This window comes from Chiloscyllium plagiosum, unplaced genomic scaffold (genome assembly GCF_037043375.1).
Source record: "Chiloscyllium plagiosum isolate Xiang-an unplaced genomic scaffold, Cpla_swu_hap1 HiC_scaffold_33, whole genome shotgun sequence".
Lineage (NCBI taxonomy): Eukaryota > Metazoa > Chordata > Chondrichthyes > Orectolobiformes > Hemiscylliidae > Chiloscyllium > Chiloscyllium plagiosum.
This window is the reverse complement of record NW_028270171.1, coordinates 15,090,911-15,116,368: the sequence shown is the minus strand read 5'-3', so window position 1 is coordinate 15,116,368 and position 25,458 is coordinate 15,090,911. Positions and strand designations below refer to the sequence as shown.

The 25,458-nt window shown below is 45.1% G+C and overlaps 1 protein-coding gene across 2 annotated transcripts in view; it reads left to right on the top strand.

Moving 5' to 3' along the window:
• Positions 1–23,047: 23,047 nt before the first annotated feature.
• The window catches only part of tmem184ba (transmembrane protein 184ba), a 139,620-nt gene continuing 137,209 nt past the window's right edge, over positions 23,048–25,458 (top strand). The window contains exon 1 of one of the 2 annotated variants that reach the window (XM_087978105.1): positions 23,048–23,298. The gene's annotated coding sequence lies outside the window, so the exon portion shown is untranslated. The remainder of the gene's footprint in view (positions 23,299–25,458) is intronic. The other variant, XM_087978108.1, reaches the window with a different exon arrangement.

The window sequence follows — 25,458 nt, the reverse complement described above, 5'->3', positions numbered from 1 at the left end:
CTCGCCATGTTCTATTGTACTCCTCGCCCTGTTCTATTGTACTCCTCGCCATGTTCTATTGTACTCCTCGCCATGTTCTATTGTACTCCTCGTTCTGTTCTATTGTACTCCTCGCCATGTTCTATTGTACTCCTCGCCATGTTCTATTGTACTCCTCGCCATGTTCTATTGTACTCCTCGTTCTGTTCTATTGTACTCCTCGCCATGTTCTATTGTACTCCTCGCCATGTTCTATTGTACTCCTCGCTCTGTTCTATTGTACTCCTTGCTCTGTTCTATTGTACTCCTCGCCATGTTCTATTGTACTCATCGCCATGTTCTATTGTTCTCCTCGCTCTGTTCTATTGTACTTCTCGCCATGTTCTATTGTACTCCTCGCTCTGTTCTATTGTACTCCTCGCCCTGTTCTGTTGTTTTCCTCGCCCTGTTCTATGGTACCCCTCGCCCTGTTCTATTGTACTCCTCGCCATGTTCTATTGTACTCCTCGCCATGTTCTATTGTACTCCTCGCCATGTTCTATTGTACTTCTCGCCATGTTCTATTGTACTCCTTGCTCTGTTCTATTGTACTCCTCGCTCTGTTCTATTGTTCTCCTCGCCCTGTTCTATTGTACTCCTCGCCCTGTTCTATTGTACGCCTCGCTCTGTTCTATTGTACTCCTCGCCATGTTCTATTGTACTCCTTGCTCTGTTCTATTGTACTCCTCGCCCTGTTCTATTGTACTCCTCGCCATGTTCTATTGTACCCCTCGCTCTGTTCTATTGTACTCCTCGTTCTGTTCTATTGTACTCCTCGCCCTGTTCTATTGTACGCCTCGCTCTGTTCTATTGTACTCCTCGCCATGTTCTATTGTACTCCTTGCTCTGTTCTATTGTACTCCTCGCCCTGTTCTATTGTACTCCTTGCTCTGTTCTATTGTTCTCCTCGCTCTGTTCTATTGTACTCCTCGCTCTGTTCTATTGTACTCCTCGCCATTTTCTATTGTACTCCTCGCCCAGTTCTATTGTACTCCTCGCTCTGTTCTATTGTACTCCTTGCTTTGTTCTATTGTACTCCTCGCCATGTTCTATTGTACTCATCGCCATGTTCTATTGTACTCCTCGCTCTGTTCTATTGTACTCCTCGCTCTGTTCTATTGTACTCCTCGCTCTGTTGTATTGTACTCCTTGCTCTGTTCTATTGTACTCCTCGCCATGTTCTATTGTACTCCTCGCCATGTTCTATTGTACTCCTCGCTCTGTTCTATTGTACTCATCGCTCTGTTCTATTGTACTCCTCACCCTGTTCTATTGTACTCCTCACCATTTTCTATTGTACTCCTCGCCCAGTTCTATTGTACTCCTCGCCCTCTTCTATTGTACTCCTCGCTCTGTTCTATTGTACTCCTCGCCATGTTCTATTGTACTCCTCGCTCTGTTCTATTGTACTCCTCGCCCTGTTCTATTGTACTCCTTGCTCTGTTCTATTGTTCTCCTCGCTCTGTTCTATTGTACTCCTCGCTCTGTTCTATTGTACTCCTCGCCATTTTCTATTGTACTCCTCGCCCAGTTCTATTGTACTCCTCGCCCTGTTCTATTGTACTCCTCGCTCTGTTCTATTGTACTCCTCGCCCTGTTCTATTGTACTCTTCGCTCTGTTCTATTGTACTCCTCGCTCTTTTCTATTGTACTCCTCGCTCTGTTCTATTGTACTCCTCGCCCTGTTCTATTGTACGCCTCGCTCTGTTCTATTGTACTCCTCGCCATGTTCTATTGTACTCCTCGCTCTGTTCTATTGTACTCCTCGCTCTGTTCTATTGTACTCCTCGCTCTGTTCGATTGTACACCTCGCCATTTTCTATTGTACTCATCGCTCTGTTCTATTGTACTCCTCGCCCTGTTCTATTGTACTCCTCGCCATGTTCTATTGTACTGCTCACTCTGTTCTATTGTACTCCTCGCTCTGTTCTATTGTACTCCTCGCTCTGTTCTATTGTACTCCTCGCCATGTTCTATTGTACTCCTCGCTCTGTTCTATTGTACTCCTCGCCCTGTTCTATTGTACTCCTCGCCATGTTCTATTGTACTCCTTGCTCTGTTCTATTGTACTCCTTGCTCTGTTCTATTGTACCCCTCGCCATGTTCCATTGTACTCCTCGCCATGTTCTATTGTACTCCTCGCCATGTTCTATTGTACTCCGCGCACTGTTCTATTGTACTCCTCGCTCTGTTGTATTGTACTCCTCGCTCTGTTCTATTGTACTCCTCGCCATGTTCTATTGTACTCCTTGCTCTATTCTATTGTACTCCTCGCTCTGTTGTATTGTACTCCTCGCCCTGTTCTATTGTACTCCTCGCCATGTTCTATTGTACTCCTCGCTCTGTTCTATTGTACTCCTCGCCATGTTCTATTGTACTCCTCGCCCTGTTCTATTGTACTCCACGCTCTGTTCTATTGTACTCCTCGCCCTGTTCTATTGTACTCCTCGCCATGTTCTATTGTACTCCTCGCTCTGTTCTATTGTACTCCTCGCCATGTTCTATTGTACTCCTCGCTCTGTTCCATTGTACTCCTCGCTCTGTTTTATTGTACTCCTCGCTCTGTTCTATTGTACTCCTCGCCATGTTCTATTGTACTCCTCGCTCTGTTGTATTGTACTCCTCGCTCTGTTCTATTGTACTCCTCGGCCTGTTCTGTTGTACTCCTCTCTCTGTTCTATTGTACTCCTCGCCCTGTTCTATTGTACTCCTCAGTCTGTTCTGTTGTACTCCTCTCTGTGTTCTATTGTACTCCTCGCCCTATTCTCTTGTACTCCTCCGCCTGTTCTGTTGTACTCCTCTCTCTATTCTATTGTACTCCTCGCCATGTTCTATTGTACTGCTCGCTGTGTTCTATTGTCCTCCTCGCCATGTTCTATTGTACTCCTTGCTCTGTTCTATTGTACTCCTCGTCCTGTTCTATTGTACTCCTCGCCCTGTTCTATTGTACTCCTCGGCCTGTTCTGTTGTACTCCTTGCTCTGTTCTATTGTACTCCTCGCTCTGTTCTATTGTACTCCTCGCCATGTTCTATTGTACTCCTCGCCATGTTCTATTGTACTCCTCGCCCTGTTCTATTGTACTCCTCACTCTGTTCTGTTGTACTCGTTTCTCTGTTCTATTGTACTCCTCACTCTGTTCTATTGTACTCCTCGCCCTGTTCTATTGTACCCCTCACCCTGTTCTATTGTACTTCTCGCCCTGTTCTGCTGTACTCCTCTCTCTGTTCTATTGTACTGCTTGCTCTGTATTATTGTACTCCTCGCCATGGTCTATTGTACACCTCGCCCTGTTCTATTGTACCCCTCCCTCTGTTCTATTGTACTCCTCGCTCTGTTCTATTGTACCCCTCGCCCTGTTCTATTGTACCCCTCACTGTGTTCTCTTGTGACCCTCGCCCTGTTTTATTTTACCCCTCTCTCTGTTCTATTGTACTCCTCACCCTGTTCTACTGTACTCCTCTCTCTGTTCTATTGTACTCCTTGCCCTTTTCTATTGTAGCCCTCGCCCTGTTATGTCGCCCTCTCTTCTATTGTGCTCCTCGCTCTGTTCTATTGTACCCATCATCCTGTTCTATTGTACTCGTCGCTCTGTTCTATTGTACCCCTCGCCTGTTCTTTTGTACTCCTCAGTCTGTTCTGTTGCTCTCCTCGCCCTGTTCTATTGTACTCCCTGCCCTGTTTTAAGCTACCCCTCGCCCTTTTCTTTTGTACCCCTTATCATGTTTTATTGTAATCTCCGCTCTATTCTATTGTACTCCTCGCCATGTTCTATTGTCCTCCTCGCCCTGTTTTATTGTACTCCTCGCTCTGTTTTAATCCCCTAATGCGGGTTGTGTGGTATGACCTGCATGTGCGACATGCAAAAGAAAACCTTTCACTGTACCTCGGCCACATTTGAGAATAATGAATCAAAGCACAAAAGGAACGATTTTTTAGGGATATGGGCCAAATGCAGGCGAATGGGAATTGTTCAGTTTAGGAAATCTGGTCGGCGTGGACAAGTTGGACCGAAGGTTCTGTTTCCATGCTGTATGAGTCTATGACTCTAAGTGAATCCACCTGATGTGGTCGTTGCTGAGCCTTCTCATTTCTAGAGGAATGAGCGCCAGCCTATTTACTCGATCATGACGGTTATAACTTCCTAGTTCTGCTGTCAATGTATAACATCTCCGATCTGCACTTTTTCCAGAGTCTGTATGTGCTCTCTATATTATAGAGACCATATCATGAGGTTATATGTCCTTTTTTTAGTTCTGAAAATAAAGATTTTTATTGACAGCAGCCTGTAACAATCATTTTAAATGTGGTAACCATTGAATGGCTCAAAAGCTGCTCTCCTGTGTTATTATGACTCAGTCTAAATGACAGGATGCACACAGTAGTACCAGACTTTTAAGGACCGCACTGTTTCTGATCCACAGTTGTTGGAGAAAATCTATGGGATTTCACTGATTATGTTTTGTTGCAGTTATGAAGTGTATCCTCATTTTCATTTAAAATGAACAGGGCTGTGTGACCTGTGGGGAGCCTAGACAGGTTTAACTGGGACGATGATGAACTTGGGGGTGGCATGGTGGCTCAGTGGTTAGCACTGCTGCCTCACGGCGCCAGGGACCCGAGTTTGATTCTAACCTCGGGCGACTGTCTGTTTGGAGATTGCACATTCTCCTCGTGTCTGTGTGGGTTTCCTCCCACAATCCAAAGATGTGCAGGTTAGGTTGGATTGGCCATGCTAAATTGCCCACAGTGTTCAGGGATGTGTAGGTTAGGTGCATTAGTCAGGGGTAAATGTAGAGTAATAGGGTAGGGGAATGGGTCTGGGTAGGATACTCTTTGGAGGGTAGGTGTGGACTTGTTGGCCGAATGGCCTGTAGGGATTCTATACAGGGGTCTGACGATGCAGTGTGTATTCACTTGATCATCCTGTCTGCTGATGGATCGACTGAGTCTCCAAAATCCCTGGAAAATATTAAGAATACTGAGGTGTCTATCAACCTCCAAGATACAAGACAGCTGGTGTCGCAAGGATACCGAATCAGCATTTCTACTTGGATACAAGACCCATGTGATTCACATTGGAAATAAACTTTAAGCCCTATGATGTCCTTGAAACTCACAAGGCAGGTTAAGTCTGCCAAGAACCAGGGGAGAGGGACAGAGCGGTACAGACAGAAAAGTGGCCTTGTTCATCACACAGGAATTTAGGTGGGAGCTTGAAAATGGATTGAAACAACCAAATTCTTGAGGAGCTAATACAAGACGGAAAACTTGTATGAGAGGATGAAACCCTGGGGAAATAACTTCACTGTCACTTAGAATTGAGATTATAAATTCTCAGAAGGTAAAGAACAGAAGGGAATCCTCAGGGGCAAAGAATCACCTTGAGAATTGATCATTCGATGTGTCAGTCAAGGACAATTGACTGTCCGCATGATGAGTGTGAAGGAAACCTATAGAGGATGTTTCAGATCTATTAAAAGAGAAACAAAAAGGAATATTCTGTTTCATGGTATAACGTGTGAGTTGCTGACAAAGGGAATATTTATTCAGTAGTACATTTATGCTTTGTTGAAGTAAAACTTTTAAAATGTGAAATCTTGTTGCTTTATCCTTTCAAGCTATTAACTGGAAGGTTGAATTTCCTTCGAAGTTATACAGAGATTGCAGCGATTTTGCAATGCTTCCCATTTTCAGTCGCACATTGGTATGTATTACAGAGCATCAGGAACATTCTCACAATAGAATCCATATATGTGGAAACTGGCCCTACGGCCTCAACGGTTACATTAATATAAGGTGATTTCAGAATTTTTTGCTCACTCGCCTCCTGACATTTTACCTTAATCTGATTCACCTTCTGTTTCTGGGCAGTTACAGTGCCGGGTAATTAGTCTCCACAACTGGTATTCTGGATCAGTGGTGCTGGAAGAGCACAGCAATTCAGGCAGCATCCGAGGACAGGCAAAATCGACGTTTCGGGCAAAAGCCCTTCATCAGGAATAAAGGCAGAGAGCCTGAAGCATGGAGAGATAAGCTAGAGGAGGGTGGGGGTGGGAGAGAGTGGCATAGAGTACACTCTCTCCCACCCCCACCCTCCTCTAGCTTATCTCTCCACGCTTCAGGCTCTCTGCCTTTATTCCTGATGAAGGGCTTTTGCCCGAAACGTCGATTTTGCCTGTCCTCGGATGCTGCCTGAATTGCTGTGCTCTTCCAGCACCACTGATCCAGAATCTGGTTTCCAGCATCTGCAGTCATTGTTTTTACCTCCACAACTGGTAGTTGGTCTAAAATGCAGCTGCCTGTACTCTAACCTGTTCAGCCATGGCCCCACTGTGTTCACTGTCCTCTGTTGTTCCTGACCTGGCAGCATCTTTTGTTTAAGAATTCTGCTACTCAGTTTTAAATCTCTCCGTGACCTCAACTCTTCCCTAACTCTGCAACCAGCCACACAATTCTCCCAGATCCAGTGCTCCAACTACAATTTAGAAAGATGGGGGAGTTGGGGTGGGGGGTGGGGAGGGGCAGGAATCTAATTGAAACTTACAGAATACTGAATGGCCTGGAAGGGTAGATATTGGGAAGATATTTCCATTGGTGGGAGAGACTAGGACCCGAGGGCAGAGCCTTAGAGTAAAGGGAAGGCCTTTAAGATAAGGAGAAACTTCTTCAGCCAGAGAGTGGTGAATCTGTGGAATTCATTGCCACAGAAGGCTGTGGAGGCCAGGTCATTGAGTATATTTAAGACAGAGATAGATAGGTTCTTGATTGTCAATGGGATCGAGGGTTACAGGGAGAAAGCGGGAGAATGGGGTTGAGAAATTTATCAGCCATGATTGAATGGTGGAGTAGACTCGATGGGCTGAATGGCCTAATTTCTGCTCCATGTCTTATAGTCTACAATCTCTTCATCATTAGCAGCTGTGCCTTTAGCTGCCTGGGGTTGTAAGCTCTGAAATTCCTTCTTTACACCTCTCTGACTCTCTAGCTCCCTCTGTCCTACTCTAAAACATTCCATCAAGTGTCCCTCTTTGACCACACTCTTGGTGATTGGTCTCTGTGGGTTATTAACAAATTTCACTTGACCACGTGAAGTACCCCTTGGAGAATTTTAATATTAGAAAATAAGAATGTAAGATCTAGGAGCAGGAGTAGGCCATCCAGCCCATTGAGCCTGGTCCCCACTCAGTAAGATCATGGCTGGTCTTTTCATGGACTCAACTCCACTTACCCGCCTGCTCACCATAGCCCTTAATTCCTTTACTTTTCAAAAATCTATCTTTGCCTTAAAAACATTCAACGAGGCAGCCTTAACTGCTTCACGGGGCAGGGAATTCCACAGACTCACAACCCTTTGGTGAAGAGGTTCCTCATGAACTAAGTCCTAAATCTGCGCCCCGTTATTTGAGGCTATGCCCCCTCGTTCTAGTTTCACACACCAGTGGAAACAACCACCCTGCTTCTATCCTATCTATTCCCTTCATTATTTTTTATATTTCTATAGGATTCCCCCTCATTCTTTTAAATTCCAATGAGTCCAGTCCCAGATTGCTCAGTCTCTCCTCATAAGCCAACCCTCACAACCCCGGAATCAATCTAGTGAACTTCCTCTGCACCCCTGGTGTAAATGCAAGAATGTGAATTGTATTTTTGCTTTTTGCTGAGAAGCGCTGCATTTATGGCCCATCCCTAACTGCCCTTGAACTGAGTGTTTTGTTAGGGCCATTTCAGAGGGCAGTTGAGATATTCAAGATGGCAGCAGCTGAGTAGTTAGGAAGTATTAGGGCTTCTGATCACCAGGCCTTCTGCATCCTCCTTTCCCTTTTCATTTATTTATGTTTAATGTCAAGAAGAATGGAGAATGACCTGCCCCCAACTACATCAATGGAGCAGAGGTTGAGAGCGTCACGTTCCTTGGGGTGATGACAACCGACAATCTGTCCTGCACTTCCCTATAGCTATGATGGTCAAGAAGACACAACAACCTCTTCTTCCTCCACCTGAATTCATAAGGAAACTCACCAACTTTTTTTTAGAATTAGATTCCCTACAGTGTGGAAACAGGCCCTTCAGCCCAACAAGTCCACACCGACCCTCCAAAGAGTAACCCACCCAGATCCATTCCCCCATCCCATATTTACCCCTGAGTAATAGCCTACACTATGGACAATTTCACATGGCCAATTCACCTAGCCTGCTCATCTTTGGATTGTGGGAGGAAACCCACGCAGAATGTGCAAACTCAACAATGACAGTCACCTGAGCGTGGGAATCAAACCTGGGTCCTTAGTGCTGTGAAGTAGCAGTATTAACCACTGAGCCACCATAACGCCATTATGGTTGGCATGGACTGGTTGGGTGAAGGGTCTGTTTCCTTCTCTATTACAAGGCGTGGTGTGTTCCATCTACAAGATGCACTACAGCAACTCACCAAGACTCCTTGCACAGCGCATTCCAAACCTGTGACCTCTCCCACCTAAAAGGGCAAGAGCACCAGAACCATACAGACTTCCTCTTTGATCAATATGCTATCTTGCCTATATCATCATTCTTTACTGTCACTGGGTCGACATCCTGACGTTCCCTTCCTAACAGCAACGTTTGTGAATCTAAGCCACGGGGAGAATGTGTAAACTCCACACAGACATTCACCCGAGGTTGGAATCGAACCTGTGTCCCTGATGCTGTGAGGCAGCACTACTAACCACTGAGCCACCATGCCACCCCAACTGCTACAGATGCACCATTGAAAGTATACTGTCCGGGTGCACAACGGCTGGTTCGTAGATCGGTCCGGGATTCCAACAGTCCAAGATTCAGTGGCTTCAATGGTGGCTTTCTGCCACAATGGGGAATGTCATTCCTATCTTTTCCTCGACTTTGGACAAAGATGGACTTTGTCTTAATTATTTTATACACATGATTTCTGTTTCTCATATAGATACTGGCGACTACACTTTTCACCATTTTTTTGCAAAACAAATAACAAGAAATTACTATTCTATTCCAGTCAGTTGAGAGTCAACCCCATTGCAGTGGATATGGAGTCACATGTAGGCCAGGTCAGGTAAGGATGGCAGATTTCCTTTCCTAAAGGGGTATAAGTATAACTTGATGGGTGTTTACAACTATGAGTGACACTGGGCACTTGATGTTGGTTGTCATTCATGAGGTCCTGTCAGACAGTAGGTCAGGGATTCTCAAACTCATGACCACCAGTGGGGTCCAAAGGTCTTCGAGTCCTGAGCTCTGGGGCAGCAAAGGTTGCCACTATGGATTTCTGAAAGCTTCAAGACCTTCCTAAGTCTTAATTTGTTTAATTGATTGGTGCAGGCTAATGGATGAAGGCTCAATTGCTGCAGTTCCCAAACAAGACTTTGCCTGGGAAGTTAGTCCGTGCTTTGAAAGCTGGTTATCTCAATTGGCTGCACGGTTGGTTTGCCATACAGAGTGATGCCAAGTGTGTAGGTTCAATTCCTGTAATATCTGAGGTTACCATGAAGGGGTCTCCTTCTCAACCTCTCCCCTCACCTGAGGCATGGTGACCCTCAGGTTAAGCCACCACCAGTTGTCTGTCTCAAATGACAGAGTAGCCCTAGAACTATGGCAACTTTACCTTTATCTAACTGTCCTTTTGGAAGACACACTGTCTTTTAATCAGGAGTGAGGTGACAGAGCCCTTTAAGATGCTTGCTACCCCAAACTCAACAAGTCTCATCACCCCTCTCCCCTCCCAATCCCTAGCCCCTGCAAACTGAGATCTTTAAAATAGAGTCAAAACTGGAAAGGTTTTGGGGAGCACAGATGTGGGCAAACTGCAACAAATTATGCAATAAATACTCAGGGACTTGGAATGTTCAAACATTAATGTGATCTGCCACTTACGTTGTTCCAACAAATTCAAGCCTCAGAATTATGGTGCTCAAATCTATGATGTTCCTTACCTGGCCTGGCCTACACGTGACTCCAGATCCACAGCAATGGGGTTGGCTCTCAGTTTGAGTGGAATAGAATAGTAATTTATTGTGACTTGTATTTTTAGAAAAAAAGTACATGAAAAGTATTGAAGTTATCATACTCCAGTGTCTATATTGATAAGAGAAATTGTTTATAAAATAAGTCTATCTTTGTTCAGGTCACAGCTCAACAATTTTCCGAGGTCGAGGTAAAGACGAGAACCACATTCCCCACCTCTGCAGAAAGCTGGCATTGATATTAGATTTACCTAATATTCTAAGCAGTTCTTTTTGTTCTGGTAACACTCAGTTGTCTTACTGTTCGCAACATCTGGGTTAACGTGACATGTCATCCCCTGCCATTTGACTGATTCAACTTTCCTGTAACCCAGTTTCTCATCGTTAAGAGTGCTCAGCTTGGGTAATAAGGACTGTCTCCCTCTTCTTTCTCACACTCACTCTGCAAAGTGATGCCGAGCCAAGAAGCTGACAATAGGAGAATGTTTGTCACCCGTTCCTGAACTGAGTTGCTTACTTAGGCATTTCAGAGTCAGCCTGGCTGCTGTGAATCTAGACTTGCTTAGAGGGTAGATTTCCATTCATAACAGGGCATGTAGTAAACTAGATGTGTTTTTACAACAATCGATCTCAGTTGTCATGGTCACCTGGATTGAGTCAAATCTTGTATTCTGGATATATTAACTAATTGAAGTTAATTCCCACCAGCAGGTGTAGTGGGATTATGAATCCTTGTCCCTGGGGTCTTAGGACTCTGGATTACAAGTCCAGTACCATTACCATTACACCACCAACTCACCGAACTGAAACTTGATTGGGAGTGGATTTCTCAAGATAGTGGAGGGGAGCCGGAGGAGGCTACACAAAATTATAGAGTCATCCAGCACAGAAACAAACCCTTCAGTCCAGCCAGTCCATGCCGACCATAATCCCAAACTAAACTAGTCCCACCTGCCTGCGCTTGACCCATATCCATCCAAACCTTTCCTATTCATGTACTTATCTAAACATCTTTTAAATGTTGTAATTGAAGCCACATTCACCACTTCCTCTGGTCGTTCATTCCACACATGAACCACTCTCTTGTCTTTTTTAACATTTTTCTCCTCTCACCATAAAAATGTGCCCTCTACACTTGAAATCCCCCACCCTAGGGAAAAGACACCTGCCCCTCACCTTATCTATGTCCCTCATGATTTTATAAGGTCACCCCTCCACCTCCTATGGTCCAGGGGAAAAGGTCCCAGCCTATCCAACCTCTTCTTATAACTCAAACCCTTCATTGCCAGAAACATCCAGGTAAACTTCTCCTGAACGCTCTCCAGCTTAATTACATCCTTCCTGTAACAGGGTGACCAGAACTGGACACATTATTCCAAAAGACCGCTCACCAATGTCCTGTACAACCTCAACATGACGTCCCAATCCCTATACTCAAGGATCTGAGGAAAGACAGCGAAGACCAGAAGCAAACCTTACTGACAGAAACCTGGAAACACAGAAAATAAGAACAGGAGTAGGCCATTCAGCCCTTCGAGCCTGCTCCGCCATTTAATATGATCATGGCTGATCATCCAACTCAATCCCCTGTTCCCGCTTTCTCCCCTTCCCCTTTGATCCCTTTATCCCTAAAAACTGTACCTAACACCTTCTTGAAAACATTCTATGTTTTGGCCTCAACTGCTTTCTGTGGCAGAGAATTGGGCGGCACGGTGGCACAGTGGTTAGCTCTGCTGCCTCACAGCACTAGAGACCCGGGTTCAATTCCCGCCTTAGGCGACTCTCTGTGTGGAGTTTGCACATTCTCCCCGTGTCTGCGTGGGTTTCCTTCGGGTGCTCCGGTTTCCTCCCACAATCTAAAAATGTGCAGGTTAGGTGAATTGGCCATGCTGAATTGCCCGTAGTGTTAGGTGAAGGGGTAAATGTAGGAGTATGGGTCTGGGTGGTATACGCTTTGGCGGGTTGGTGTGGACTTGTTGGGCCGAAGGGCCTGTTTCCACACTGTAAGTAATCTAATCTAATTGCACAGACTCCGCACTCTGTCGGTGAAGATATTTCTCCTCATCTCAGTCCTAAATGACCCACCCCTTATCCTCAGACTGGGATTAAGTATCCATTTATTTTCTGATTATAGAATCACAAAACAGTGCAATGCACAAGGGGGCAGTTCAATTGGGTCACTGAGTCCTCACTGGCTATTTCACTTGAATACCTGCAATATTCTTCCTTCCAGTATTTATCTCCACTTGTTCTGATCAATAAGAACAAGGATTTGGAAAGTCCAATTTCTGACGTGACCTGCCTCAAATCCTGTTCCACCAAATTCAAGCCCCATAATTACAGTGGCCAAATAAGCAAATTTCATACGTCTCCAATAGATTTGCCTAATATTCTAAGTCGTTGTTTTCATTGTGGTGACATTAGATTCTTTTTCTGTCGACAACATCTGTGTTCATGTGACACGTAACACTCTTATCAAGAGCTGTGTTCCAATTCCTGGCTGCACATTGCTCAAAGGAGTTTTCCCTTTGTCTCCCCTGAAGGGCATTCAGCATTGGTTTCTTTCTCTCTTTGTTTTTTTTCTTTTGGCCTTTTTGAACAAAGCTTTGCCAGGCTAGCTGAACAAGGAAATCTGTTTGTAAGGTCTGATTCATCATGAGGCAGTCTGTGTAAAACAGGGTAAACAGAGCCAGGAGGCACAGTGCAAATGTCTCATCACACAAGCAGGTCAGTTGATGGAAAACCAATCATTGCTGTTGTTTTTGTGTTGACATCTAGCCGTGTCTGACGTCCCACAATGCACCTGGGTGTGGTGGCTGCAACAAATGAGTGGGAAAATGAGCCCTGCTCATTAAATGATTAATGACTGGGCTTCTGTTCAATGTTGAAGAGGGACTGTTAAAATGTTGAATGTGTTCCTTTTTGATAAGGGGTTAAACTTCAGGTGTCACATTAAGCCTAAAGGGCCATCTTTAGGGTGGCACAGTGGCTCAGTGGCTAGCACTGCTGCCTCGCAGCACCAGGGACCTGGGGTTTGATCCCAGCCTCGGGGAACTGTCCGTGTGGAGTTTACACATTCTCCCCCTGTCTGCGTGGGTTTCCTCCCACAATCCAAAGATGTGCAGGGCAGATGAATTGGCCATGCTAAATTGCCTATAGTGTAGGTTATTAGTCAGGGATAAATATAGGGTTTGGGTAGGTTCCTCTTCAGAGGATTGGTGTGGACTTGTTGGGCTAAAGGGCCTGTTTCAACAATGTAAGGATGCTAATTTGGATTCCGTAGGGATTCTAAATCATCCACAGTACAATGTTGCACTGGTTGTAGACTCTGTACATGAGTCCCTGTTATTGGGAAGCAGTCTTCAATGAGGTAAGGTGCTCTGCATTGCTCAGGAGAGGTCACAGAGTCTGAAGTCTTTTTATGGTAACAGTTTCATCAACAACCTTTTTATACATAACGCAAGAGTCTACACAGTTGTGTCTCTTTTCAGCTGTCTCCATCACATGGTCTCCACATCACTACTGACTGAGCTTACTACATCTGTATTTTATTATTAACCTTTTACACTACAGGGTGAGGGAGGCAGAATCAAAACAGCGACTACTCTTGGTCCTGGACCTAACTACTACGCATCCAATGAAGCATCAGATGGCAATTTAATGGCTGTGTGGTGGATGTGAGGCTAATTATAGGTGCAAAGAAAGATTACCTCCTGACCACAAGGTCTTCCTTTTCCCACTTTTCCAATCCCCAAGATACTAACAGGGCTGGCATTTCTCAAACCTGATATTTGATGCTATAGTGTTTTGTTTATGCCTCATGATGAACCTTTAAGAGACATACACGTAACATCATTATTGTATAATAGCATGTGACCTAAGGATAGAAGGGTCTCAGACTCCCTCTCACCTGGGACCACTTGAAGCATGGCACTCCACTGGAAACATGCTTGTCTGTTATAACCTCAACGGTTTAACATTCGCCGAGGCACTGAGATGTCTGAGATTGTTCATGTATAATAGACAGCTGTATTAAAATCTGTTGAATTCTTCAATATCATGGTATCCATGCCTCACTCTTTCAACGCAATCTTTACCACAATAGGTATTGGAGACAAACTTGTCCCACAAGCTTTTGATCCTGAATTCCGATAAAGAATAATGTTGAATTGCAGCTGCATTCGTAGTGGAACATGAATCACATCTTCTTAAAAAATAGATGCTTTCAAGGGCATCACTGGCAAGGATGAAATTTGTTGCCCAACCTCTTGAACTGAAACCCTTGCACAGGCCATCTCAGAGTCAGCCATATTGCTCTGGGTCTGGAGTCAGATGATGGTCAGACCTGGTAAGGATGGCAGATTGCTTTCCCTAAATTAGTGAACCAGATTGGTTTTTTTTTTCCCTGACAATTGTTTCATGGTCACAATCAGACTTCTAATTCCAGACTTTTAAAAAAGATTGAATTCAAATTCAACTTGAAGGGTGGCACGATGGCTCAGTGGTTAGCTCTGCTGCCTGACAGCTTCAGAGACCCCGGTTCGATTCCACCCTCGGGTGACTGTTTGTTTTCACATGCTTCCCTGTGTCTGCGTGAGTTTCCTCACTCAGTTCAAAGATGTGCAGGTTAGGGTGGATTAGCCATGCTGGATTGCTCGTAATGTCCAAGGATTTGCAGGTTAGGTGGATCGGCCATAGGAAATTGGCCATTGCGTCCAGGGATGTGCAGGTGAGGTGGGTTAGCCATAGAAAACACAGGATTACTGGGATGAGGTAGTCTGGCCGGAGGATTGGTGTGACTCGATAGGCTGAATGGCCAGTGTCCATGCTGTAGGGATTCTATGATTCAAATTTCACCATCCACCAATGGCAGGATTAAAACTCAGGTCTCCAGAATATACCCTGGGTCTCTGGATTAACATTGAAGCGATAATATCACAAAGCCATCACCTCACCCATAACAACCACTGCCACAAAACTATGATCCAGATTCAAATCTGGTTATGGTAAATGGTGGAACTTGGATTCATTAAAAATCTGGGAGTATGAGTCTAATGATGACCATGAAATCACAGGTAATTGTCATTAAAAAAATCATTTCCTTCACTAATGACCTTTCGGGAAGGAATTCTGCCTTCCTTGTCTCGTCTACATGTGACTTGAGACCCGCAGCATTGTGCTTGGCACTTAAGTGCCCTCTGGGCAATTCTGGATGAGCAATTGCTACTGGATTACAGAACCCGTAGGTTCTATGAAACTAGAGAGCACCAAGAGTCTCTGTGATTGGTACTGGAGGCAGATATGCCAACTGGCATAGCAATGCCTAACTTTCCAATTACAAATCAGAAGGCCCTTTGCCTCCGATATGGTCTTTATTATTCAGTGAATATTATTCAGTAAAAGAGATCTAAGGGACAGTAGATCCCTCTGTTCCTCCACCTCACTAAGAACCCTACCGTTAACCCTGTATTCCGCATTCAATGGCTTACAGCAAGACAGAATTAAGTCTTTACTCTGGGGTGGGGGAGTCCAGAACTAGAGAGCGTAGGTTTAGGGTGAGAGGGGAAAGATATAAAAGAGACCTAAGGGACAGTAGAAAGCTACACTAAAAGATACGCACGCACTGCCACTATCCCTGGCTTGGTCTGCTGCTACATTCAACCATGACCCCCAGTTGTTATGTGAAGGCTTTGGGATCCTGGAGCAATGTGCGAGGATGTCATGGAACTGCTCCACTCGCTGGTCATAAATAGCACAGTGTGGTGGAATTGGATTATAGTGAAGAGGGAAGCATATGTGGTCTCAATAGCATAAGGCTGTAGCCCAGGATATCTCAGATTATATTGTATAGTTTTATTTAGAATTAATGCCCAATGAATAGGGCTCTAAAGGAGTTCAAAGATGAAGGTGGTTCTTGGTCTTGTGACTGCATGGATTGAATCCAATCTCTTTGATTTGAACATAAGCCACATGATAGAAGAGTTATGACAGATGTCCTGTGCTTCCTCGCTTTACCCTGTGTAACTAGCTCCAAAGTCTTTTCCTAACCAACCCCAGACGTATGTAGTGGACAATGGGAAATCGCAAAAGGAGCGGATTGTAGTTGAGGGGAATAGATGGTTAATTCATTATCTTGAAATGGGGGCTGGCTGCCAATCTCATTGCTCACGTGACTTCCATCTTGCCCCAGATTGGCACAGTGACAATGAGCTGCTAGCCCTACATCACCACATAGGTTTTTCATCTGTGCCGGAGAGAAGCATGTCCGATCTGGGAATGTGAGATCTGTCTCTTTACTGCAGACTGGAATAAACCTGGGGTGAAGTCAATGGCTTACAGTAAGACAGAATAATTAGACAAAGTCTTTTCTCTGGGGTGGGGGAGTCCAGAACTAGAGGGCGTAGGTTTAGGATGCGAGGGGAAAGATATAAAAGAGACCTAAGGGACAACTTTTTCACACAGAAGGTGGCGCGCTATGGAATGAGCTGCCAGATGAAGTGATGGAGGCTGGTACAATTGCAACATTTAAAAGGCATCTGGATGGGTATAGGAATAGGAAGGGTTTGGAGGGATATGGGCCGGGTGCTGGCAGGTGGGACTAGATTGGGTTGGGATATCTGGTCGGCATGGACGAGTTGGACCGAAGGGTCTGTTTCTGTGCTGTACACCTCTATGACTCTAAACACTCGCAAATGGCCAATAGTGTAAATAGACTGAACACCTTCACCAGAGGAAACACTCCACTTGTCTTCTCCCTTCATCCCAGAAAGGTTTTTGATCCTCTTCATTCTGCATTTCTAATGCACTTATCAAAAATAAGGCCCAAAAGACATAGGAGCAGAAGTAGGCCATTCAGGCTATCAAGTCTGCTCTGCCATTCAATGATGGCTGATGTGAGAATCCTCCAGTTTTCCAGCTTTATTCACATCAATCTTGATTCGTAGAATTCCCACAGTGTGGAAAGAAGCCATTGAGCCCTTTGAGTGTGCAAAACACACACACACACACACATGTAGACACAAACACACACACACATACACACACATACAGCACACACACACGTAGACACAAACACATACACACACACACACGTAGACACATACAGACACACAAACACACTCACACACACACTCTCTCTCTCTCATACACACACTTGCCCATTTGGTCTCCATCTCCACCCATCCTTCACTGCCTCATGCTGCCTCCCCAGGTTTTCAGCACAAGGGGAAGTGATGGTCTGGTGGTATTATCACTGGGCTATTATCCAGAAAGTGCTAGGTAATGTCCTGGGGACCCAGATTCAAATCTTGTTAGGGCAGATGGTGGAACTTGGATTCATTAAAAATCTGGGAGTATGAGTCTAATGATGACCATGAAATCACAGGCAATTGTCACTAAAAAAAAAAATTCCTTCACTAATGCCTTTTAGGGAAGGAATTCTGCCTTCCTTGTCTGGTCTACATGTGACTACAGACCTGCAGCAATGTGCTTGGCACTTAAGTGTCTTCTGGGCAATTCAGGATGGGCAATCGCTATTGGCCGGCCAGTGGTCTCCGTGAATGAAAGAAAACCTACATTTTCCTCACTACAATCAGTTCTGAAGAAGGGTTACTGGACTCGAAACATTAACTCTGCTTTCTCTCCACTGATGCTGCCAGATCTGCTGAGTTTTTCTGTTTTTGTTTCTGAGCCAGAAATTCTGTGTTTAAGTCCCAACAGCCCTGGTGATGTGTCACACTCTATCTGATTAGGTGGATTAAAATAGCCACACTGCTATATTATATTGTGTTTGTTTTTTTTAACCACCCACACTTCCAACTTACGTATCACATCTTGGCGGTTCACGATGCCCTTCATAGTCTGTCTATCTTCCTCAATTCTGTACTATTGACCAATTTTAACTTCGCTCCTCAAATTCCTGAGTCCAAATCATTCAGGTAAAATGGGACTAGCATTAGATCTAGAACAAAACCCCCTTTGGAGGACCACTTCTCACATCTTCCCAGTGGAAGAGTCTTCCCTTAATGCCAACCTTTGATTTCTGATTTGTAGACATTTTCAATTTATTCTACAACGTGCCTCCAGGCTTCACACCAGATCATTTAAGACTCCCTATGCTCCCCACTCTGAACTGAAATTCTTCACCACTTCAATATCCCACATAATCCAGACCTGACTTTTGAAGTCTACAGTTGCTCCATCACCAAAAAAGCCTACTTCCCCCTCTGTCACATCCTCACCTCCACCTATCTGTGGCTGGACTTCTCATCCATCCCTTCAAAAATTGACCATGCCTTGCTTTCCTGAGTGTATCCTATCCTCAGTCCATCTAGACATTGCTCTTCCAAGATACCATGTCCTGGGAGTTGGTAGCCGTGGATTTCTATTGCATTGATTTACACTAGAGTGGAAATGGGATTAGTTGTGTTTGGGAGCGGGAGGGAATGCACTGAATAAAGGCTGTTCAAATATTACACTTCAGCAATCATTTAAAATAAGAAATAGGAACAGGAGGCCATTCAGCCCATTAAATGGCCCCATTGTTCAATAAGATCCAGGATTGGATTGAATTCTTAACTCCACTTTCTAAACACGCCTCCCTCTCACCCCTACATTACGGGTTCCAAAGAGTCATATTGTACTCGAATTACTAACTTTGTTCACTGTCCATTCCTACTGAGCTTCTCCATAACCATTGGCTGCTTTGTCAATCTGTCAAACTCAGCCTAGACTGTATTTAGTGACCCGGCTTCAATTGCACTCAGCAGAAGTGATTTACGCACACCCAGCAACCCCCTGACAGAAGTGATTCTTCTTCACTAACGTCTTGAAGTGGGGGACCCTTTATCTTTAAACCATTCTTTGCCCACCACTTCCTAGCTGGTTCTAACCTCCCCCAAAGGAGAAAGCATCCTCTCAGCATTGACTTTCAAGCTCCCTCAGAATCTTATATGATTCAATATAATCACCTTGTTATATTACATTATTCACATTAATATTAATTGGATTGTCACACTTGCAGTAGCCATCAAAGAGGAATGGGAACGGGTCCAAAACTCTGTGTCCCATTCACCCCTGCTCACAGTAACCTACGTTGAATAACAGTCTGGCAACACCTCCATTTGAGAATTCTCACCTGTGCTATCCAGTCCCACCATGTGCTCACTGCTCTCTCCTGTAGCTTCCACCACCCTCTCAGATCTCTGAACTCTCCGCACTCCTGCAAATTACTTGGCTGTGACTTTCATTGTGCATGAATCACAAAACATTGGGCTGCAGACACAGCAGGTAATTAAGAAGGCATGTTCTTAATTATCGACTGCATGAAGCTTGTCCTTCATTGCTAGAGGGATGGAGTTTAAAATCTTTGTAAATGTATAGGGTGCTGGTGAGGCCACACCTGGAGTACTATGTGCAGTTTTGGTCTCCTTACTTGAGAAAGGATGTCTCTGGCACTGGAGGGAGTGCAGAGGAGGTTCACTACATTGATTCTGGAGTTGCGAGAGTTGGCTAATGGGGAGAGATTGAGTAGATTGGGACTAAAGCCATTAGAATGTTGAAGAATAAAGGGGGATCTTATAGAAACATATAAAATTATGATGGTAATAGATGAGATAGCAGCAGGGTGATTGTTTCCACTGGCGGGTGAAAGTAGAACGAGGGGGCATAGCCTCAAAATAAGGGGGAGCAGGTTTAGGACTAAGTTCAGGAGAATTTTCTTCACCCAAAAGGTTGTGAATATGTGGAATTCCCTGCCCAGTGAAGCAGTTGAGGCTACCTCATTGAATGTTTTTAAGGCAAAGATGGTTAGATTTTTGAACAGTAAAGGAATTAAGGGCTATGGTGAGAGGGCGGGTAAGTGGCGCTGAGTCCATGAAAAGATCAGCCATGATCTTATTGAATGGCAGAGCAGCTCGATGGGCCGGATGGCCTACTCCTGCTCCTAGTTCGGAATGTTCTTATTGCTGTGCCTTCAGCTGCCTGGCCTTTTTGACATGGTGTAACACGCAGGATAATGGGTAGAATGGGAGGAAAATGGGGTCCAGTCTGTGGCGCTGAGCTGAAAGAGGGAGAAGAGTCATATTGGAACCCCGAGCAACTGTGAAGCTATGAAAAGAGGCTGGATAAGCTGGGATTGGTTTCTTTAGAGCTGAGATAATTGAGGAGGAACCTGACTGAGGTGTATAAGATTATGAAGGGCATGGACTAGGTGGATAGAAAACAGCTCTTCCCTTTACTTGAAGGGCAATAACAAGGGGTACGTAGTTAAGGTGAAAGAAAGGAGGTTTAAAGGAGAGTTGAGATAGAATATTTTCATGCAGAGGGTGGTGAGGGGGTGGAATGCACTACCTGGGAGAGTCGTAGAGGTGGGAAACCTCATAGCCTTTAAAAAGTACTTGGATGAGCACTTGAAATACCAAAACACTCAAGACTATAGACCTACTGTGGTAAAGTGGGACTAGTGTAGATTTACAGTAACAAAACAGAGCTGACCTCTGAAGATGGGACACTGGACTCGAAACGTTAACTCTGTTTCTCTCTCCACAGATGCTATCAGACCTGCTGAATTTCCCCAGCAGCTGTTGTTTTTGTTTCAGACTCTGAAATATTTCATTGCATTGTAGATTGAGAATAGTTTTGTTTTATTGGTGCAGTCTTGGTAAGCTGAAGAGCCTCTTCTATATTGCATAATCCTATGTTCTATGATCCTACAATCTGGTGTTTGAGGATCCTATGATTCTATTTTCTATTATTCAATGAGCTTGTGTTTGTGGTCCTAAGTGCTATGACCTTAAGGTCCTATGTTATTGGGTGGCACAGTGGCTCAGTGGTTAGCACTGCTGCCTTCAAAGCACCGTAGATCTGGGTTCAATTCCAGCCTCAGGTGATTGTCTGTGTGGATGTGGTGTTGCCAGTGTTGGACTAGCATGGGCAAAGTCAGAAGTCACACGAGATCAGGTTATGGTGAGACTCCATGTGACAAAGGAGCAGTGCTCCAAAAGCTTGTGATTTCAAATAAACCTGTTGGACTATCACTTCTGACCTTATCTGTCTGGAGTTTGCATGTTCTGTCTGTGTCTAGGTGCACTAGTTTCCTCCCACAGTCTATAGATGTTCAGGTTGGGTAGATTGGCCATGGGAAAATGTAGGGTATGGCCTCGAAGGGGCAAATGGCCTTTTTTTTTATTCATTCATGGGACGAGGACATTACTGACTAGGCCAGCATTTATTGCCCATCCCCAATTGCCCAGAGGGCAGTTAAGAGTCAACCACATTGCTGTGGGTCTGGAGTCACATGTAGGCCAGACCAGGTAAGGATGGCAGTTTCCTCTCCTAAAGGACATTAGTGAACCAGATGGGTTTTTCCAACAATCAACAATAGATTCATGGTCATCATTAGACTCTTAATTCCAGATTTTTATTGAGTCATAGGGATGTACAGCACGGGAATGGTCCAACTTGTCCATTACGCTAAATTAATCCAGTCCCATTTGCCAGCTTTTGGCCCACATCCCTCTAAACCTTTCCTATGGGTGGCACGGTGGCACAGTGGTTAGCACTGCTGCCTCACAGCGCCAGAGACCCGGGTTCAATTCCCGACTCAGGCGACTGACTGTGTGGAGTTTGCACATTCTCCCCGTGTCTGCGTGGGTTTCCTCCGGATGCTCCGGTTTCCTCCCACAGTCCAAAGATGTGTGGGTCAGGTGAATTGGCCATGCTAAATTTCCCGTAGTGTTAGGTTAAAGGGGTAAATGTAGGGGTCTGGGTGGGTTGCGCTTCGGCGGGTCGGTGTGGACCTGTTGGGCCGAAGGGCCTGTTTCCACACTGTAAGTAATCTAATCTAATCTATTCATGTACCCATCCAAATACCTTTTAAATGTTGTATTTATACCAGCCTCCACCACTTCCTCTGGCAGCTCATTCCACACACACACCACCCTCTACGTGAATTCAAATTCCATCATCTGCCATGGTGGGATTCTAACCCAACTCGACGGGACATGACCTAGTTCTGCAGATTAACAGGAGAAAGTGAGGACTGCAGATGTTGGAGAGTCAGAGTCAAGAAGCATGGTGCCGGGAAAAGCAGCAAGTCAGGCAGCATCCGAGAAGCAGGAGGGTCGATGTTTCGGGCACAGTATTCCTGACTGGAGGGCTTACACCCGAAATGTTGACCCTTCTGCCCTGGGATGCTGCCTGACCTGCACTGCTTTCACTAGCCTTTTTTTCCCTAGATTAACAGTCCAGCAGTAATATCATCACCTCCTCTGGACTCCTTTTTCCACATAGTCATACAGTCATAGAGATGTACACCATGGAAACAGACCCTTCAGTCCAATTCATCTATGCTGACCAGATACACCAACATAATCTAGTCTCATTGGCCAGCACTTGGCACATATCCCTCTTAAACCCTTCCTATTCATATACCCATCCAGATGCCTTTTAAATGTTGTAATTGTACCAGCCTCCACCACTTCTTCTGGCAGCTCATTCCATACACGCACTACCCTCTACGTGAAAAAAGTTATCCCTCAGGTCTCTTTTATATCTTTCCCCTCTCACCCTATGCCCTCTAGTTCTGGACTCCCCCAGCCCAGGGAAAAGATCTTGTCTATTTATCCTACCCATGTCCCTCATGATTTTATAAACCTTTATAAGTGTACAAAGTTAAAAATCACACGACACCAGGTTATAGTCCAACAGGTTTATTTGGAAGCACTAGCTTTCGGAGTGCTGCTCGTTCATCAGGTGGTTGCGTGATTTTTAACTTGCTACACTCCAGTCCAAAATCAGCACCTCCAAATCTATAAGTGTACAGTTCCCATGACTCTGTGCTGTGCGGTCCTAGGATTTCTTGGTGCTGCCCTTGTCCTGTTGAGTTTCTCCAGCCTGCCCTGGGGCGCGGCCCCTTTAAGAGACTGGGGATGACGTCACCCTGGTTGGTGTGTGTGTGTGGAAAGCGGTGCCAGTGCGCAGGCGCGGGCGGTGCAGCCCTTTAATCGCGGATCGCTGGTCCAGGGCTGCGCTATAGTCTCAGCTGCTGCTGCTGCATCCTAGTCTCACTCTCTCTGTTTGTGTGGGGAGTGGGGACAAGTGCAATCCTGGTGAATGCACCAACCTTCCTATCTTCCCCCCCACCCCCATACCCTCCTTTATTCCCCTTCCCTCTCACCCCCTCCTAAAAATTGATGCCTCAGTTCTGTCTGAGAACTGATTCCTTCCCCCCCTCTCTCTCTCTCTCACACACACAGCTTCACTCAGTGCACTCGTCCAGCCGCCTCTCACCAGCACAGCCATGCAAAGGTAAGTCCAGGGGAGACCTGGGGGTGTTTTTTTTTCTTTAATTGTCTGATCTCTCTGTGTTTGAAGCGTGCCTGCGTTTCCTCCACCAGCTCTGCAATTTTGTTTGGAAATCCCTTTTTCAAACTGAATGACCTCCTTGCCAACCTCTTTTTTTTTTCTTCACCCCACCACCCACCCACCCACCCCCTCCTCCTAGTTCCCACACTGTCCAAAGCTGTAAGGTAACGTTTGGAGGCGATCCCCTCCCATTTCAAAATGCGGGTTGGAGAATTGCATACTGCAAGCTTCCTGTAGCCTTGGCTTCCAGATTCTTGTTTGTTTTTAAATGTTTTCTTTAAATATGTAATGTTGGAAACCTCCCCCCCCCCGCCCCCTTTGTGACAAAGTCCAGGAAACTTTTAAGTCTTTTGTTTTTTTTTAAATCCTTGTTTTTAAGTCTCTGGCCAGTTTTCCATGTGGGATGCTGTTTCGTTTTTTCTCTCACAACAGTTCATCTTTGCTTCCAAGTTGGATTTGCTTTTTACACCCCTCACCATTGATTGGAAATGTTTTGATTTAAGTCAGTTTTTTTTTGTGTGTGTACGGAAGGTCCTCCTGAATTTTTTTTTCCCTCTCTTTTCTGCCAGGTGTTTCTGAATGATTTTGTTTTTCGTTTTCTTTCTCTCTCTCTCTGAGGTGTGTGTGTAGTCTTTTTTTCTATCTGAGGGGCCTGGTAACTGCAGCTCACGCACAAAATTAGGCCTCGACCGCTGCTGTTTTGCTTGTCTGTCAAATCTATATTCAGTGTTTTGAAACCCCCACCCCCTCCAGTCACTTTGGTGGGGTGGGGGGGTGAAAGGGGTCGGAGTGTGTGGAGTTGTGGTGGTGATGTGGATGGACAGTGAGCAGACTTCCCAAACTCTTCACTCGTTTGCACTGCAGTAACCTCATAGTTTTACACAAACAATCTCTGGCCACATCAGCAGTGCTCCAGAAATGAATCCCAGTCCTTCTGATGGTGTTATGCCAGTGATAGATGCCCTGGTGCTGACTCAATTCAGTATAGAGGGAGAGTTGGCGGGGTGGGGGGGTGTCATTGTTCGGGGCTCCAGATTTGATCTTTGATCACTGATTGCTATAATTAGATTAAATTAAATTTGAATTATATTCATGTGTTTGCAGTTTTGTTTACCCTTGCGTTGCTGCTTTCGCATTTTTGTCTTGAGGTCGGGGAAGTGTGAGATTTCCCGTTGTGATTTGGAGTTGGTCTTGCGGCTATTTTCACAGTGGCAAGCAACAGGTTTTACCATTGAATTGTCTAAACCGGTCCTCAAACTCGCTTGCGCTCTTTCTCCCTCTCTTGCACATCTTGATCTGTTTCTGTATGCTCATTGGTGCCCCCCCCTCCCCCATCCTGAGGCAAGGTTTCCCAAGGTGGGGGCAGAGGGTTTAGGACCCCCAAGTGAGCTGGAATTTTGGTGTCGTGTGCTCTGAGGGCACCACAAGTTTTCACAGCTTCCCAACCACCAACCCCCCTTCCCACTTCTGTACATCTGCCCCAACTGCACCCATATATCTTCTCTGCCAAGTTCCCCTATGTCAATTTTATTTTTAATGTGGAGGTGCGGGTGTTGGACTGGGGTGAAAAAAAAATGGAAAAATCACCCAACATCAGATACCTGATAAAGGAGCAGTATTTAGAAAGCTAGTGCTTCCAAATAAACCTGTTGGACTATAACCTGGTGTTGGGTGATTTTCAATTTTTTTTTACCAAGGGCTCAGGACATGTTTCAAATCTCAAAATGTGGTCATGCTGATGTGTTGCAGGGGGTGGTTGAGAGGTTTGGGGAGCACTGTCCTAAGCTCTGGATTTTTCTCTCCACTTGTAAGACCCCCCGGGTGGTTCCTTTTGTTCTATGTCAATTTTTATCTGATTCAGCTCTCTGTGAAACATCTTTGCATGCTTTCCCACATTAAAGTCGCTATCTGAATTCGGGTTTTTTTTTTCCTTTGGCATAAAACAAAGGACTGTGGATGCTGGAAATCTGAAGTGAAATCAAATTGCTGGAGAAACTCAGCTTTAACAGCATCTGCGGGGAGAGAAAGCAGAGTTAACGTTGAGATTAGAGTGGTGCTGGAAAAGCACAGCAGGTCAGGCAGCAACCGAGGAGCAGGAAAATC